Source organism: Macrobrachium nipponense, chromosome 1, assembly GCF_015104395.2.
Source record: "Macrobrachium nipponense isolate FS-2020 chromosome 1, ASM1510439v2, whole genome shotgun sequence".
Lineage (NCBI taxonomy): Eukaryota > Metazoa > Arthropoda > Malacostraca > Decapoda > Palaemonidae > Macrobrachium > Macrobrachium nipponense.
Window position 1 is genome coordinate 186,809,418 of NC_087200.1, and position 17,500 is coordinate 186,826,917.

The window sequence follows — 17,500 nt, forward strand, 5'->3', positions numbered from 1 at the left end:
CTAAATCTTTTAGTCTAATTAATGGTTCTTTGCTGTATGGTGCGGGGATTGCGGGATAATGCGTCAGCTATGATAATTGCTTCCCAGGTAGATATCTTATCTTGGCTCCAAAGACCTGAATGATCATTTGTCACCGAGTTCCTTTTGGACTGTGATTAAAGCCTTTGAAAAACTCGGTAAAGGACTCATGTTCAGTAAGGACTTTATCAGGATAGCCATAGATTATGAACTTAAAATGTACTAGTGAGTTAAAGATACCTAGCCCTTCCTTGCTTATTACTGCATATTTACTTTCAGAGGGCTTTAGTTTACGTGAATAAAAAGCTATAGGAAAGAACTGTTTATCATATTACTGAAGTAGTATCCCTCTTACCCCTTGGTCTGAGGCGTCTGTTGCAATAAAAAAAATTCCTTATTTAAATCAGGGATTTTTAAGTTAGGTAAGCTGCATTATTCCGCTTTTAAGATATCGAACGCCTGTTGATGCTTTTTAGACCATAATCAATCTACGTCTTCTTCTTTTGTAAGATCTGTTAAAGGAGCTGTCATGATTGAAGAGTTACATATTTACATACGATTGTAATACCCACTACAGCGCCAAAGTGCTGTATCCCCCTTTTACGTTAATAGGTACCGGAAAGTTATGAATAGCCGACACCTTACCATAGACTACTTTTAAGACCTTGACTAGACACATAAAACCTAGATAAACATGTTCGGTTTTTTTAAAAACTCACATTTAGATATTTTACTCTGAGGATTATTTGTCTTGTCTCTGTAGCACTAGCTCTAGTTTATGTGAATGTACTTCTAAGGTATTAGAAAAGATTATAAGATCAGCCATATAGGCATGTAGGTTATACCCTAAAAGTCTCCAAACACTATATTGTAATTGGGGCGCAACGTAAGCCGGAGGCATACGTAAAAATTGATAATGTCCCCTGAGTGTGCTGAAAACGGAGTATGAGGTACAATCACTTAGGTAATGGTATCTGGTAAAAGCTTTTAAGTAAGTCCAAGCTGGTGAAAAATTTATTCTAACCTAACAGAGGTAAGATGTCGTCACTACATGGCACTGGAAACTATCGGGAGTCGTTTCCTTGTTTAAGCGACAGAAATCTACGCAGATACGCCAAGTCCGATCTTTTATGGCATGACGTTTGAGGAAAAATTATATGGGCTTATTTGATTTCCTAATGACTCCTATTACTAACATTTTTCAACTTCGTCAGTTATCTCTATTTTTGAAAATTTCATTGAGAATCTATACGAAGGTATGTAAATAGCTTTGTTTCCTTAGACCGTGTGTTTTGTGTTAAATTACATCCGTTTTTTTTTTTTTTCAGAGAATCACTCGCTAGTGGAGAAACTTCCTGGTATTCAGATAAAAGATAAAAAAAAATTTTCTGCTGAATCACCTCTGCTTTGAATGACTTTACGGATATTACTTTAGATAGATTATCAGAGAGATTCATCACGACTGGTTGGGCGTGATTAAAAATTAGCAACAATAAAAAATGCGATATTTATAACTTCTGTATCCACGATATGTATACTTTTAGGGCTTTGTTCGCGGTGTCGGGAAGGATTAAAATTTCATTTCCCAGCAAAGTCTTTTTACACGCACTAAGACATTCGAGGGTGCATGCTTCTCGAGATTTTGCGTGCAAAGTGCGACTGCGGTTGTGGGAGAATTCTGTTGGGTCATTTGAACAATGTTACGATTTATGAGACAAATGTATTTGTTCTTTTATATAAGTTATTATTTGATTAACTGTCTCATTTTTGTTCAAACGGATTTTGTTAATATGTTTTAAAGGTTTATAGGATTTTCCTTTGATAAACACGCCTTATTTTTGCAGGATGTAAGATAATATTTTGTATACCCCTAGATGAATCTTACAATTACACTAGATACAGATCAATGTTTTTTATAACTATAGAGGTATCTGTAAACGCTCGCTTATCCGGACTTCTCATTAGAGAAGTTCGAACAACAGACGGCGAGTCCGTAAATACAGGATATTACGTCTACTAAAGAAATAAACAAGATATTCTAATTTTTACGGCGCATACAGTCGGGCTTTATCCACCACTACTTATAATAACTTACGTATTAAAAAAAAACGAAAACCTGCTCTGATTACTTTATACGGTCGTGTGTTTCATAGGAAAAATCCTTTTTAATTCAAAAAGATATCGGTATGTATGAACCAACATCGCTTTTCCCCACTGCTAGAGTCGCTTATTGTGTGGAATTTGCTTTGCTTTGAAAACTTCGGCAGTTTTTGACTGACCTTGACCGCTTGACTAGGTGACACAGTCACCGAGTTTGCTTGTTGATTCTGAACGGGCTACTGTTTCTATTTCTTTTTTGTAATAATTAGGATCCTTCTCTTTATTACCATCGGCAACGTATTGTGTGTTTTTAGCATTATGTTGCTGGTTACGTATAAAGCAATGAATGACGAAATATTAGGAACTGAGCGATTACTAATAAGACAAGTTATCTCTACTGTATTCAATATTAACTGTTTGTACTTCATTCTTTGCTAAAATTTGAAATAGGGAGGGATCCTGGTCAGCGCATTTAGCCTGATGAAAGTTTTTTACAGACATGTTATTCCTTGCAATCCAGCCATATTTTAAAAGTTAAGTTGAGTATTGAGGTTCGATATTTTATATAACTCAAAAAAACTCAAGGCTAAAACTGCGATCGGGACTTGCAAAGGAGCATTTATTGTCATGACCCGAAATAGTGTTACCTCTAATTTATCTAGATTTGTACGGTGTTCCACTTGTTTTGTGTGTTTTTCTAATCACTACGGTGCTTAACGACCCTATCTATGCATCTGTATAAATACAGACGTCCACTGCGTAAACGCATATTCACTGTTTAATATGATTTGTTACGTAAGGGATTAATAATCACCCAAAATGATAAAATTAACATAGTATATGATTATGATATTTCAGTAGAACTTCTGGAAACAGACACTCAAAGATAAAAAACTCGCAGTAGCGAAATCTCAATGATGTAGATAATTTCTGTAAAAAAGTAAGATTAAGAATGTCTCGTAACTTCAGCCACAGGAATAACGAAATTCGACCTGCAAGGAAACACTCAAAGTTACTCCAAATGAATAAAAAAATTGTACTTAGCTTGCTTTTGTGGGAAGTCACGGTGTTCCGATAACGACACACGGCCTTGGTCCTCCTTCTCTATTTAGCGGATGACCTCGTTTGGCTTCAGTTTCTCCCGTGCGCGTTGTTTCGATGATTCGAGCCCTTGAAAGATCCGATGCTGCAGACGCGTTCGGTTTGTTTCTTGGAGTGCCGGAAACGCTCACTAACGATGTGTTCTTGAATGATTCTAATGAGAGACGAAGCTTGCGATGTCGTAGGAAAAAGACACGTAGGTTTTGTTTCTTGAAGTTATTCACTAAACAATGATACTATGTTGCTTGAAGAATCTGTTGCTTTCGTCGTCGTTGAAGAGTTCTATTGTTTTCTGAAGTCGCTCACTAACGATGATACTAGGTTGCTTGAAGAATCTGCTGCTTCCGTCGTCGTTGATTTCTTATGATACATTATTTATTATTCTGGTTTTTCTTCGTAGGACGTTGTAGAGTTCTTCTGGTACGCTGGCCACCAATATTAGGGCTTGTGCCTTGTATGATAAGGCGCCCTATGAGGTAATGTTAGACTAGCGATAATCTATACGCTAAGTCGGTTGGTATTGCACTTCCATCTTCAATGGGAGTGTCTGGGGTTTTGTAGATCACTTACGAAGTCGGTATTATCTGTACGACGATGTGTTAAACTCATGGTTCGGTGAGGTTCTTGTAGAAAAAACTAAGTATAAAAAATTATATATTCTTCTGAAGTTTTTTTTACATGGTGAAGATCAGATATGATTGTACAAGTCTTTCTAATAACGATAGCTTGATCGCTTCTGCCAATGATGATGGCTAATCCTATTCCTCTACATGATAAAGCTTAGGTAAAGAGGTACAGGTCTTCTAATGACGATAGCTAACTCTGTTCTGCCTGTCTACCATCTCTGTTACAAGTTATGAAGGAACAGACAGTAGTTCGAACATATGAACATACATACAAATGACATAGTTTCATACGAACACACAATCAAATGAGACACGCTACAGATCACGTAGGCGGTAGTTGTCTCAAGCAGGGAGCTTGGACTAATGTTTATAAACAATTGAATGACTACAGGTGACGGCATGTCAACTTAGCCTACATACTTATTGTATACGTCATCTTTAGCGTCTCTAGTCTGATCACATTCCTGCAAGCAATCTTTTATATATATGGACTAACATTCCATATTTTTATTATGTAAACACTTACATTAGCTCGGTCAGCTACCAAAACCAACTACTGAATATTACTCAAACTGGACTGGCATTTGACTTAAAGGAGTGTGATACAGACACTGTGTGAATATATATATATATAAGTAAATAAAAATTCATGGTGTACATGAATTGATTCAAGTAATAAAATATAAAACAATGATATTGGTAAATAATAGTGATCACAGGATATATAATGATACAGCTTTTCACTTCATCTCTTTAAGATACTTATGCTACAGAAAATACTAATGTACTCTGATAATTGCATAGAATGAAGATTAACATGATAAAAATCATATTTTAACTGATAAAAAATTTCATATACGAATTGATAAAATTATTAATGTTTATGCTTATTGATTCGTTGATTTTTATGCTAAATGTTATATATCTGATTCATTAATCCATATACTAACACATATAACTGCAGATATTGGTAAGAAAAAAGGTAACGGATTGATTATAGGCTACCTGATTTGTTTATACATTGGTATATGGATTCATATAATTATGATTAATATATGTGCACTTCAAATAGATTCCTATTGCGTACACGCAAAGATATATTTAGATTCTGTTATTTATGATCATTTATATAATAGATTCCTATTGCGTACACGCAAAAAATATATTTCGATTCTGTTATTTATGATCATTTATATATATAGATTCCTATTGTGTACACGCAAAAAATATATTTCGATTCTGTTATTTATGATCATTTATATATAGGATACATGATACTTTATATATATAGGATACATGACCGAGGTTATACTACTTCACTTTTAACTAGCTTTCGAACAACTTTTCGTCCATTACACAGTTCCAGACAACACTTTAGCCAAATGAAACGGCCTTTTTCAATGGTTAAAACAAGGGGAAAATTTGCCTGGGCGGGTCCAACGTTCTATTTTGCGCTCATACTTATTCTCTGCATCCTAAGCTACACGATTACGTTCGCGATGAATAAAAAAACATCCCCAGCAAAGTAGAGTTGAATATCCTTCGGGTCGTAATTGTCGGAAGTATGTCCCATTCGTAGTCGATTCCGACAGCCGCCAGAGCATTCCACATTAAAACGAGATTAACGACGAGATACGGTGTCGGTCGAAGAAGTCCATGAAATTCCTTTCACATTGTAGGCGGTTGTTACTCGACTGTAGTCGTCCGCTGCGACGAACGATTTTTTGAAGTTGCGATGTGAAACTCTCGTACTGCAGGATACTGTAACCAGGTTCCATTAATCAGCCTGCAAGTGAAATTATACTTGTCACAAGGGCAAAGTAAATCAGACGACATCCAAATACAGGGGAGGGAAGAGAGAAGAGAGCCATTAGACCAGACTTAACCACATGAATTCGCTGATATTTTGGAATTCAAAGAGTCCGCTGTACAAACTTTTTATCCATGGCATTAACAATGAGTGAACCTATCCAGGTCTATGATGACTCGTCTAAAATATCCATAATTATATAAATAGATATCAATACGAATCTCAAAGAAAATTCGATATTACTGGTAGTAAGTTACTAGACAAAGAAGTGGAAAATGGAGCTATTTGTAAGATTGCCAGGCAGCATAAGAGTCAAAGAGAATATTAATCATGATTCTATGTGCCCTAACAAAAGTTTCATATTCAATTTTCTCGTGCGCATCCTCTGAGGTTAATTTTTCAAAAACTTTATTAATAGGTAGGAGATGCAACGAAAAAAACCCACTATGTAACTAATTTCTAAATAAACTTTGGGTTTTTCAAGAAAAATGTGACATTTTCCCATGAATGTTTTACTTGAATTGTAATAGGCTAATGTTGCAAGTAAATATTTCATATTCATATCGTGATACTTCCAAATGTCTATGAGGTTCAGAAAAAATTAATTCATTTTGATGTTATAGAAATTCTATTTCCTTATTTGTTTATTAATTTTAAAATGATGCAAGTTGTATTGCGCACACCGATAGACACTTGTACCTAACGTCTGCCTTGCCCATGAGAAGTTCGGGCTAAGCATTCCTTTCTCCAGTCAATCTGCTTTTGCAAGCAGAGACGACACACAGATGAAAACCTGTGTAAGCAGATTATTGAGGTAAAAGGAACAAATGCTGATACGGCAATGATGACGTCGTCACTTGGCAGGAGATTGCTCTCAGCCAGCTAAGAGTTACGTTACTTGCTGTAAGAGATACGACTTTAGGATAAATTTTTTGTTTTTTAATACTCGACCCACATGAGAAGAATGTCTGAAAAAAACAGTACACTATATTAGTTTCATGCTGGAAATCTGCATAATTGTAATTATGTTAAATTAAATATTCCTTATTCAAAACTAATGAAAAAGGTTCCATACAAATTCTATATATATTTATTAGCCCTGTATAAGATTCATATAGGATATTCCATAGATAACATTTTCACTTCTAGACTTCCTGACTTTAAAATCTCTTTTATTTTATTTTATTTATTTATTTATTTATTATTATTATTATTTTTTTTTTTTTTCATTGACTACGAAATATAAATCACCGGGACAGACAATATGTCAGTAGGTTTTGGTATGTGTTTGAACTTTTAGCTTATTTGTCATTACTAAAGCGTTAAGTTAGAGTTCAAATCTTTACGCATATATATTTGGATATTTAAATTATCTATGGTTACGTTTGCTTATTGATTTTATCGTGATTCCTTTTTATTATAATTTGTAACCCTTCCGACTTCTTACGGAGTGTATTATATTGACTCCACTTGTATCCATATTTTATTTTATTTTTTATATTTATTTATTTATATATTTTTTTATATATATTTGATAGATTAATGGTTGGCTTGAATATGTGGAAAAGTGTTTCTAGCGGCGTACCGATAAGGCTACTTGCGGCATCAAGATATAAATGATAAAGGTATTTAAAAACCGCGAGAACCGCTATAATCCAGTTCGGATCCCAAGATCACGAGTTGTAACTCGTAAGACATGACACTTCCTATTTAATTATCCGTTATTCTACCAAACGATTGACTCTGGGTGATAAAATATATTATTGGTTTTCTTAATGGAAAGGAATTCACACCACGTGTTATGGAGATTATTATTGATTTACACCACCCGAGTCAGATTATCATGTGTTTGAATTCAATGTTTACTGATTTAGCACTCATAAATATTCCTAATGCACTCAATTGCGGTGTTTGGTTTTTAGTGCTATTACTTTCTATATAACGTGTCAAGGAACTATTGGACACTAAGAAGTGTTTATTCCCTCTGTCAGACTCGTAATTATGTTAATAATTCTACGTATATTCTTTCAAGGATTGATTGGCACAGGATAGGCCCTTAACTGAACAAGTATTAGGTGTGTACTTGTTTTCATGACACGTGTTACAATCAGTTATGTGCTTTTATATTTCTAAGCATTGTAGGCCAGTAAAATAGTGATTTGGCTTTCTGTGACATAGTAGAGAACCCTGGATGACGGAATGCAACCAGTTTATGACGATTGGTATGAAAGAGATTATTACTAATACCTGGTCGTTAGTCATCTGCTGTGTTCTTCGGGTTTTCCTCGCACGGACCTACATATAATATTACATTTTGATACATTATTCTGATACACATACTTTAAATATACTTTTGCTTTAGGGTTTCTGCTACGAAGTGTTTATTGTTTTTGCCCTTAGCCACTGACCCTGTTTCCGTTTTCGAAGTGTTTATTGTTGGGTTATGTCTGTTGACTCTTGCTTTGTTCAGTTTGTAACAGTTCTGCGCTCCAACCCAGATATTCAATGCTGCGATCTCTTGGGTAAGGAATTTTCTTGTTAGATACGGTTTTAACAATAGGTACGGATGTTTCTATATCTTTTAGTCTAATTAATGGTTCTTTGCTGTATGGTGCGGGATTGCGGGATAATGCGTCAGCTATGATAATTGCTTTCCCAGGTAGATATCTTATCTTGGCTCCAAAGACCTGAATGATCATTTGTCACCGAGTTCCTTTTGGACTGTGATTAAAGCCTTTGAAAAACTCGGTAAAGGACTCATGTTCAGTAAGGACTTTATCAGGATAGCCATAGATTATGAACTTAAAATGTACTTAGTGAGTTAAAGATACCTAGCCCTTCCTTGCTTATTACTGCATATTTACTTTCAGAGGGCTTTAGTTTACGTGAATAAAAAGCTATAGGAAAGAACTGTTTATTCATATTACTGAAGTAGTATCCGTCTTACCCCTTGGTCTGAGGCGTCTGTTGCAATAAAAAAAAATTCCTTATTTAAATCAGGGATTTTTAAGTTAGGTAAGCTGCCAATTATTCCGTTCTTTTAAGATATCGAACGCCTGTTGATGCTTTTTAGACCATAATCAATCTACGCTCTTCTTAGTAAGATCTGTTAAAGGAGCTGTCCATGATTGAAGAGTTACATATTTACATACGATTGTAATACCCACTACAAGCGCCAAAGTGGCTGTTTATCCCCCTTTTACGTTTAATAGGTACGGAAGTTATGAATAGCCGACACCTTACACCATAGACTACTTTTAAGACCTGACTAGACACATAAAACTAGATAAACATGTTCGGTTTTTTTAAAAACTCACATTTAGATATTTTTACTCTGAGATTATTTGTCTTTGTTGTCTCGTAGTCACTAGCTCTAGTTTATGTGAATGTACGTTCTTAAGGTAATTAGAAAAGATTATTAAGATCATCCATATAGGCATGTAGGTTATCCCCTAAAGTCTCCAAACACTATATTGTAATTGGGGCGCAACGTAAGCCGGAGGCATACGTAAAAAATTGATAATGTCCCCTGAGTGTGCTGAAAACGGAGTATGAGGTACAATCACTTAGGTAATGGTATCTGGTAAAAGCTTTTAAGTAAGTCCAAGCTGGTGAAAAATTTATTCTAACCTAACAGAGGTAAGATGTCGTCACTACATGGCACTGGAAACTATCGGGAGTCGTTTCCTTGTTTAAGCGACAGAAATCTACGCAGATACGCCAAGTCCGATCTTTTATGGCATGACGTTTGAGGAAAAATTATATGGGCTTATTTGATTTCCTAATGACTCCTATTACTAACATTTTCAACTTCGTCAGTTATCTCTATTTTGAAATTTCTGATGAGAATCTATACGAAGGTACGTAAATAGCTTTGTTTCCTTAGACCGTGTTTTGTGTTAAATTACATCCGTTTTTTTTTTTTTTCAGAGATCACTCGCTAGTGGAGAAACTTCCTGGTATTCAGATAAAAGATAAAAAAAAAATTTCTGCTGAATCACCTCTGCTTGAATGACTTTACGGATATTACTTTAGATAGATTATCAGAGAGATTCATCCACGACTGGTTGGGCGTGATTAAAAATTAGCAACAATAAAAAATGCGATATTTATAAACTTCTGTATCCACGATATGTATACTTTTAGGGCTTTGTTCGCGGAAATCGTTATATTCAGAGTGTCGGGAAGGATTAAAATTTCATTTCCCAGCAAAGTCTTTTTACACGCACTAAGACATTCGAGGGTGCATGCTTCTCGAGATTTTGCGTGCAAAGTGCGACTGCGGTTGTGGGAGAATGTTGGGGTCATTTGAACAATGTTACGATTTATGAGAAAACAAATGTATTTGTTCTTTTATATAAGTTATTATTTGATTAACTGTCTCATTTTTGTTCAAACGGATTTTAATATGTTTGAAGGTTTATAGGATTTTCCTTTGATAAACACGCCTTATTTTGCAGGATGTAAGATAATATTTTGTATACCCCTAGATGAATCTTACAATTACACTAGATACAGATCAATGTTTTTTATAACTATAGATGCTATCTGTAACGCTCGCTTATCCGGACTTCTCATTAGAGAAGTTCGAACAACAGACGGTGAGTCCGTAAATACAGGATATTACGTCTACTAAAGAAATAAACAAGATATTCTAATTTTTATGGCGCGTACAGTCGGGCTTTATCCACCACTACTTATAATAACTTACGTATTAAAAAAAAACGAAAACCTGCTCTGATTACTTTATACGGTCGTGTGTTTCATAGGAAAAATCCTTTTTAATTCAAAAAGATATCGGTATGTATGAACCAACATCGCTTTTCCCCACTCTGCTAGAGTCGCTTATTGTGTGGAATTTGCTTTGCTTTGAAAACTTCGGCAGTTTTTGACTGACCTTGACCGCTTGACTAGGTGACACAGTCACCGAGTTTGCTTGTTTGATTCTGAACGGGCTACTGTTTCTATTTCTTTTTTGTAATAATTAGGATCCTTCTCTTTATTACCATCGGCAACGTATTGTGTGTTTTTAGCATTATGTTGCTGGTTACGTATAAAGCAATGAATGACGAACTATTAGGAACTGAGCGATTACTAATAAGACAAGTTATCTCTACTGTATTCAATATTAACTGTTTGTACTTCATTCTTTGCTAAATTTGAAATAGGGAGGGATCCTGGTCAGCGCATTTAGCCTGATGAAAGTTTTTTACAGACATGTTATTCCTTGCAATCCAGCCATATTTTAAAAGTTAAGTCGAGTCATTGAGGTTCGATATTTTATATAACTCAAAAACTCAAGGCTAAAACTGCGATCGGGACTTGCAAAGGAGCATTTATTGTCATGACCCGAAATAGTGTTACCTCTAATTTATCTAGATTTGTACGGGTGTTCCACTTGTTTTTGTGTGTTTTCTAATCACTACGGTGCTTAACGACCCTATCTATGCATCTGTATAAATACAGACGTCCACTGCGTAAACGCATATTCACTGTTTAATATGATTTGTTACGTAAGGGATTAATAATCACCCAAAATGATAAAATTAACATAGTATATGATTATGATATTTCAGTAGAACTTCTCTGGAAACAGACACTCAAAGATAAAAAACTCGCAGTAGCGAAATCTCAATGATGTAGATAATTTCTGTAAAAAAGTAAGATTAAGAATGTCTCGTAACTTCAGCCACAGGAATAACGAAATTCGACCTGCAAAGGAAACACTCAAAGTTACTCCAAATGAATAAAAAATTGTACTTAGCTTGCTTTTGTGGGAAGTCACGGTGTTCCGATAACGACACACGGCCTTGGTCCTCCTTCTCTATTTAGCGGATGACCTCGTTTGGCTTCAGTTTCTCCCGTGCGCGTTGTTTCGATGATTCGAGCCTTGAAAGATCCGATGCTGCAGACGCGTTCGGTTTGTTTCTTGGAGTGCCGGAAACGCTCACTAACGATGTGTTCTTGAATGATTCTAATGAGAGACGAAGCTTGCGATGTCGTAGGAAAAAGACACGTCGGTTTTGTTTCTTGAAGTTATTCACTAAACAATGATACTAAGTTGCTTGAAGAATCTGTTGCTTTCGTCGTCGTGAAGAGTTCTTATTGTTTTCTGAAGTCGCTCACTAACGATGATACGAGGTTGCTTGAAGAATCTGCTGCTTCCGTCGTCGTTGATTTCTTATGATACATTATTTATTATTCTGGTTTTCTTCGTAGGACGTTGTAGAGTTCTTCTGGTACGCTGGCCACCAATATTAGGGCTTGTGCCTTGTATGATAAGGCGCCCTATGAGGTAATGTTAGACTAGCGATAATCTATACGCTAAGTGCGGTTGGTATTGCACTTCCATCTTCAAGGAGTGTCTGGGGTTTTGTAGATCACTTACGAAGTCGTATTATCTTTACGACGATTGTGTTTAAAACTCCATGGTTCGGTGAGGTTCGTTGTAGAAAACACTAAGTATAAAAAATTATATATTCTTCTGAAGTTTTACATGGTGAAGATCAGATATGATTGTACAAGTCTTCTAATAACGATAGCTTGATCGCTTCTGCCAATGATGATGGCTAATCCTATTCCTCTACATGATAAAGCTTAGGTAAAGAGGTACAGGTCTTCTAATGACGATAGCTAACTCTGTTCTGCCTGTCTACCATCTCTGTTACAAGTTATGAAGGAACAGACAGTAGTTCGAACATATGAACATACATACAAATGACATAGTTTCATACGAACACACAATCAAATGAGACACGCTACAGATCACGTAGGCGGTAGTTGTCTCAAGCAGGGAGCTTGGGCTAATGTTTATAAACAATTGAATGACTACAGGTGACGGCATGTCAACTTAGCCTACATACTTATTGTATAGTAGTACGTCATCTTTAGCGTCTCTAGTCTGATCACATTCCTGCAAGCAATCTTTTATATATATGGACTAACATTCCATATTTTTATTATGTAAACACTTACAAATACACTAACAATTTCCTGTGATAAATTCGCACACCACTTGTACTCACAGACGCTGGGGCACTTTGATCACAACAATCGGAAAACTTTTCCTCACCGAGTAAACAACTGTTTTGTAGAAGACGACGACGAAGAGTGCACTTCGATAATTTTTTAAACTAAATAGTAAAACATCAATACTTTACATATTTATGATGATTAATTTGAAAATATTCGTTATTGAAAAAGTAACTCAATTCTGACTCAAATTTAAGTAATTATTTTTTGGAATTAGAACGTTCTTTTAAGTCCTGTATTATGACGTCACGACACTTGACTTTCGTACTTATTGTAAATAATTGCTTTACGTACTCAACTTTCTTGCAGAACAGTTTACCAGTTATTCATGCAGATTATCAGCTTTTCATGTAATTGGTATATGTAATCGTAATGCGCATATATATCTTTATTATTTACTTTTTGGATATATGAAGATGTTTTACTGCCGGATTATTGCTGTAGTGTGACGCAATCGTTTTCGGTCCCTGCGCCTCTGTTTTCGCACCATAAGAAATTATGGGGCCGAGTTTGCAATGACCAGAAAGTCGTTAAAAGAGGAAAGTTACCATTGAGGGGCATATGTTTTGATTGAGAAAAATGTAAATTTATTCAATAGCTAGCTTGTAAAAAATACTTGATTACAAAAAACTCGATTGACAACTAAGCAGCATACCTACTATGGGTTTTAGAGACAGTGCAAGCACGTTTTTGGGCAATACCTATTTCTGTAACGAACACTCGTATCAGAACGAGATTTTGCTGTAGTGCATTACACCCAGTGCTATAATTTATACAAGGGTATCGTGAATCACTAATCGTAAAGAATAACGACACTTGTCCTTGTACCAAGAGACAAAAACTCCATTATGCAGAAATGGATACGAACACGCATATACAGCTCCACCTACCCCCCCCCCCCCCTCCACCGCCACCCCTTTCCTTCTTCGTTCCTTCGCCTTCCTTCCTTCCTTTTCTCTCTCTCTCTCTCTCTCTCTCTCTCTCTCTCTGTTGCCATTCGGTATGTGTTGACCCTCCAAACTGGGTATAAGACTACACACAAAACGTTGAAATTGGTGAAATTGGCTATGTATTGGAAGTATATATACATAAATATTAAAGCAATTTTATCATTATTGCATTACTATGACAACTAGAATTCATGGAAACCGTTTATAATAATGAAACTGCGTATGTGTGAAGCCTCCACTAATATGGTAATGATGATTTTGCCATTCTTAGCATGCAAACATTAAAGCATGCAAAAATTAAAGGTTACATTTAATTCTGGCATACGGTTATTAAAGAAATTCAAAATACTAATATAGACTGAAATTAATGAAAAGTGCTAGCAAAAACAAAAAAGCAAAAAAAAAAAAAAAAAATATGTATATAATCCACTTATCCGTAGTCGTTCCTCTATGGTTTTCGGCAGCCAGATGTACAAAAACTTTAGAAACATTTGATTGTATCTAATTTAGAAATATCTGTAATTTTTCGAGGTAATTTGATTACAAAAAAGGGATAATATATACATGAATTAAATTAAAATTTTTAAATAACAAAGTAAATTTGAACTAAATAACGAGTAAAGTAAACAATTTAGGGAATAAAACTTTGCAGTTTCGTCGTCTGCTGTTCGTAACTGTGTTTGGGGCGCGCGCGCTTAGGAACCAGGAACAGCAACTGGTTTAAAGTGCAATGTGGAGTGAACTGAGACCAAAATGTGTATAATAACAATCAAATAAGCACTGTGGAGTTTCAGTTGTGATGGCAGTTAGGATAAAAACCACCGATTACAATGTAAGAATGAATTCAGTTCAAACCATGACCCCGGGAATAAAAAGTTTCATACTTTCAGTAATATATAGGCAACAAAATGTTGTTTTATTGTGCTGATTACAACTGCAATCTTGAGTAAGATCAATAAACGTTACATAGGTACATACGCTAACATTGTTCAAATGATTCCTGGGAAGGCTGGGAAAGATGATTGTCGTCACTGATCAAAACCTGTACATCCCACGGTAGCTGCCATATTGGATTTCAAAACTGCCTTGAAAACATACCTTAGTATTTTACGAAGAGCGTCACATGCTTATTTTAGTTCGTATGGGGCTTCCATATATCACATTATGTTGACGAAACTTCAATCTTTTGAATGGTATGCTTGGAGTTGTAATTGTATTCTTGTTTCACCATTTAAATATCGAGTGAATAGGTAAGACCTGAAAACTGTGATAAGGGTTGGTAGTCGCTGGTTTTTCCCCCTAGCTAATTTTGTGATGGGAGAAGGTAGGTATACCTAGGTAGTATAACAGGTTACTCCTAGATATACTGATGAATGAGATCCTCAGAAACATAGGCTAGCTAGCAATTAGCCTGGGTATGTAGCCTAGTAAGCTAGGTTACTAAGTAGGCGAAGGTATAGAATTTTTGCAAACCACCAACCTTTGCTATTTCCAGAAACTTCCAGCACATTGTTGCGAAATTTATGGTTTCCAAGGCCAAAGAAAAGATTTCCATAGACTACGTCTTGGTAAACTGAGTTTAACGAGACCCTCCCCATACTTTCGTTGCAGCAAGGACTCGATTCAACGATTGACGGATTGTTTATTTTTTGGTATTTCGTGACGCGATCAGATGAGGCTTGAGCTATCCGACTTTTAACGAGGAGCTTTACCTTTGCAACGGCTCCGCTTGAAATTCACATCGCAGCAAGGATTAATTTGTACAAAAATAATACAAATTAATATATAATGTTATCAAACATAAAAAATTACTGACGACAAATTATAATGAAATCTATAAAGGAATGAGCAAAAAGAAAAAAAAAACAATTTAAATTTGAAAATAAACGAATGTATAATTTCTCACATTAAGCCGTATTGGGCAAAGAGGTTACCACAGACAGCAAGATTCAAGAAATGATGCCGGAATGGGGTTAAAACAAAATATTTAAAAGTGGATGCAGCTAGGGGACCAAAAGGGACGCTGCAAACATCTTTTAAAATAAATAGTAATCTTGTGTGCATTGACGGTAAGTAGACCTTGTTGAATTTAAGACGATTCGTATTTAGCCTACCGAGTGTTTGCTTCTAGACAAAAGTCATGGCCACATATTTGCGGTTTTGGGACAGTCGTCAAGACTATCAGTAATAAGTAGCATAGGCAATAACTTGACGTCAGAAGGGAAGGTAGGTACCTACCGAGTGTTGGATAGGTGGTTCACTTTCATTCACTTTGGTTTTACGTACAACCCTCCACCGGGATGACTCTCTCCCTTGTACGTTTTCAAAATAAGTTGCTTCTTATATTTTATAATTATCCTTTAGTGTTTTCTCATCAATATCGTAGCTCCTGCAGAATAGGAATCTTTGGATCTTTTTTTAAATTAGCTTTCTTCTTGTATGATCTTCATTTCAGGCGGTATTTTGTTGTATAGTCTTGATGTGCAATGCTCAAGTGCTCTCGCGCCTGACTTAGTACTACAATTTGTTCTGGGTTAATAGCCTGTATGTTTCGCTTACATGTCTGATCTCAATATTCATCTCAATTCTAAATGATGAAGCTTAAGCAATTTCTCAGATATGTTGGTGCACCATATTTTAGTGATTTAAAGACTGTAAGAAGTATTTTGTATGTTAGTCTTGCTTTTACAGGAAGTCAATGTGGCTCAATTAGTACTGGGGTTATTCTGTCACGGTTACGTATTCCTTTCATTAATCTGGCGGCTCTATTTTGTACTCGTTGCAATTTTCTTTGTAGGTAGTATAGGAAGACCGTGTTATAAAACGTCGCAGTAGTCAAGCCTCGAAAGTATTTGGTTATTTATGGCTGCTTTCAGAGTCCCTTCGTTAAAATATTTTCTAATAGATGCAATGTTTCTACTATATTACAGGTTTTTACAATATGCAATGTATGTGTTTTCATAGATAATCTATTATTAATAAATACCCCTAAATTCCTCACTGCTGCTACAATGTTTAGTCATTCTTTTGAAATGTTCACATTTTCGTAGTGCACTATCAGATCCAGATAGCATACGACCAGTTTTGTCTTCATTGAGTTTTAGCTTCTTCGGTGTCATTCCATTTTATATATCTTTCATTATTGCATCAATTTTACCAATGGCATCTTCTACCGTTTCGAGAGGAAAGTAGAACTGAGTATCTTCAGCATACAGTTTATAACTAACCTTGTGCTTGTTTAGTATTCTAGATCATTCAATTGTGTAAATGCCAAAACGCAGTAGACCCAGGAAGCTTCCTTGGGGCACTTCCCTATAGTTAGGCCTAATTCCTTTTCTTGCTATAATGAGCTTTATGTCTGTCCTTCCGTCTGTCATTCAATCACGGCCAAACGGCTGGTCCGGTGGGCATGAAACTTGGCAGGGTTATAGTGGGGGACACCTAAGATGCTTTATAATGAGGTTTCATCTTGCCTCCCCCACCCCTTCCAAAGGGGGTGGGAGTGAGAAGGGATTCCCTGAAACGGAGTTGGTTCTGCCCGTGAAACGAGGCTGATTAAGGCCGTAGACTTAGTTACTTTACGAATTTATCATACATAATTTCTGTATACTATGTTTACTAGTCTGATATAGCCACTGTAACCTTACTGTCTTCCAAGTAGCTTTTGTATCATTTGAGTATTTCATCGTCAATGCCTATTGCTGCTCTCAGGTCTTCAAGCAGCAGATAGGGGTGGGTTCAATTGTGTTAAATGCAGCACTTAGGTCCAGCATAACCAGATACTAGTACCACATTTTCTACTTGCCATAATTTTTATCATATCATTTGTGATTGCGCACAATGTAGCTTCTGTTGAGTGATTT

At 35.8% G+C, this 17,500-nt stretch overlaps 1 long non-coding RNA gene across 1 annotated transcript in view; it reads right to left on the reverse strand.

Annotated features, from left to right (window-relative positions):
* Positions 1-15,320, reverse strand: part of LOC135219928 (uncharacterized) — a 72,231-nt gene extending 56,911 nt beyond the window's left edge. The window contains exon 1 of the long non-coding RNA XR_010315534.1: positions 15,118-15,320. This is a non-coding gene — a long non-coding RNA (uncharacterized LOC135219928). The remainder of the gene's footprint in view (positions 1-15,117) is intronic.
* Between the last annotated feature and the right edge of the window lie 2,180 nt (positions 15,321-17,500).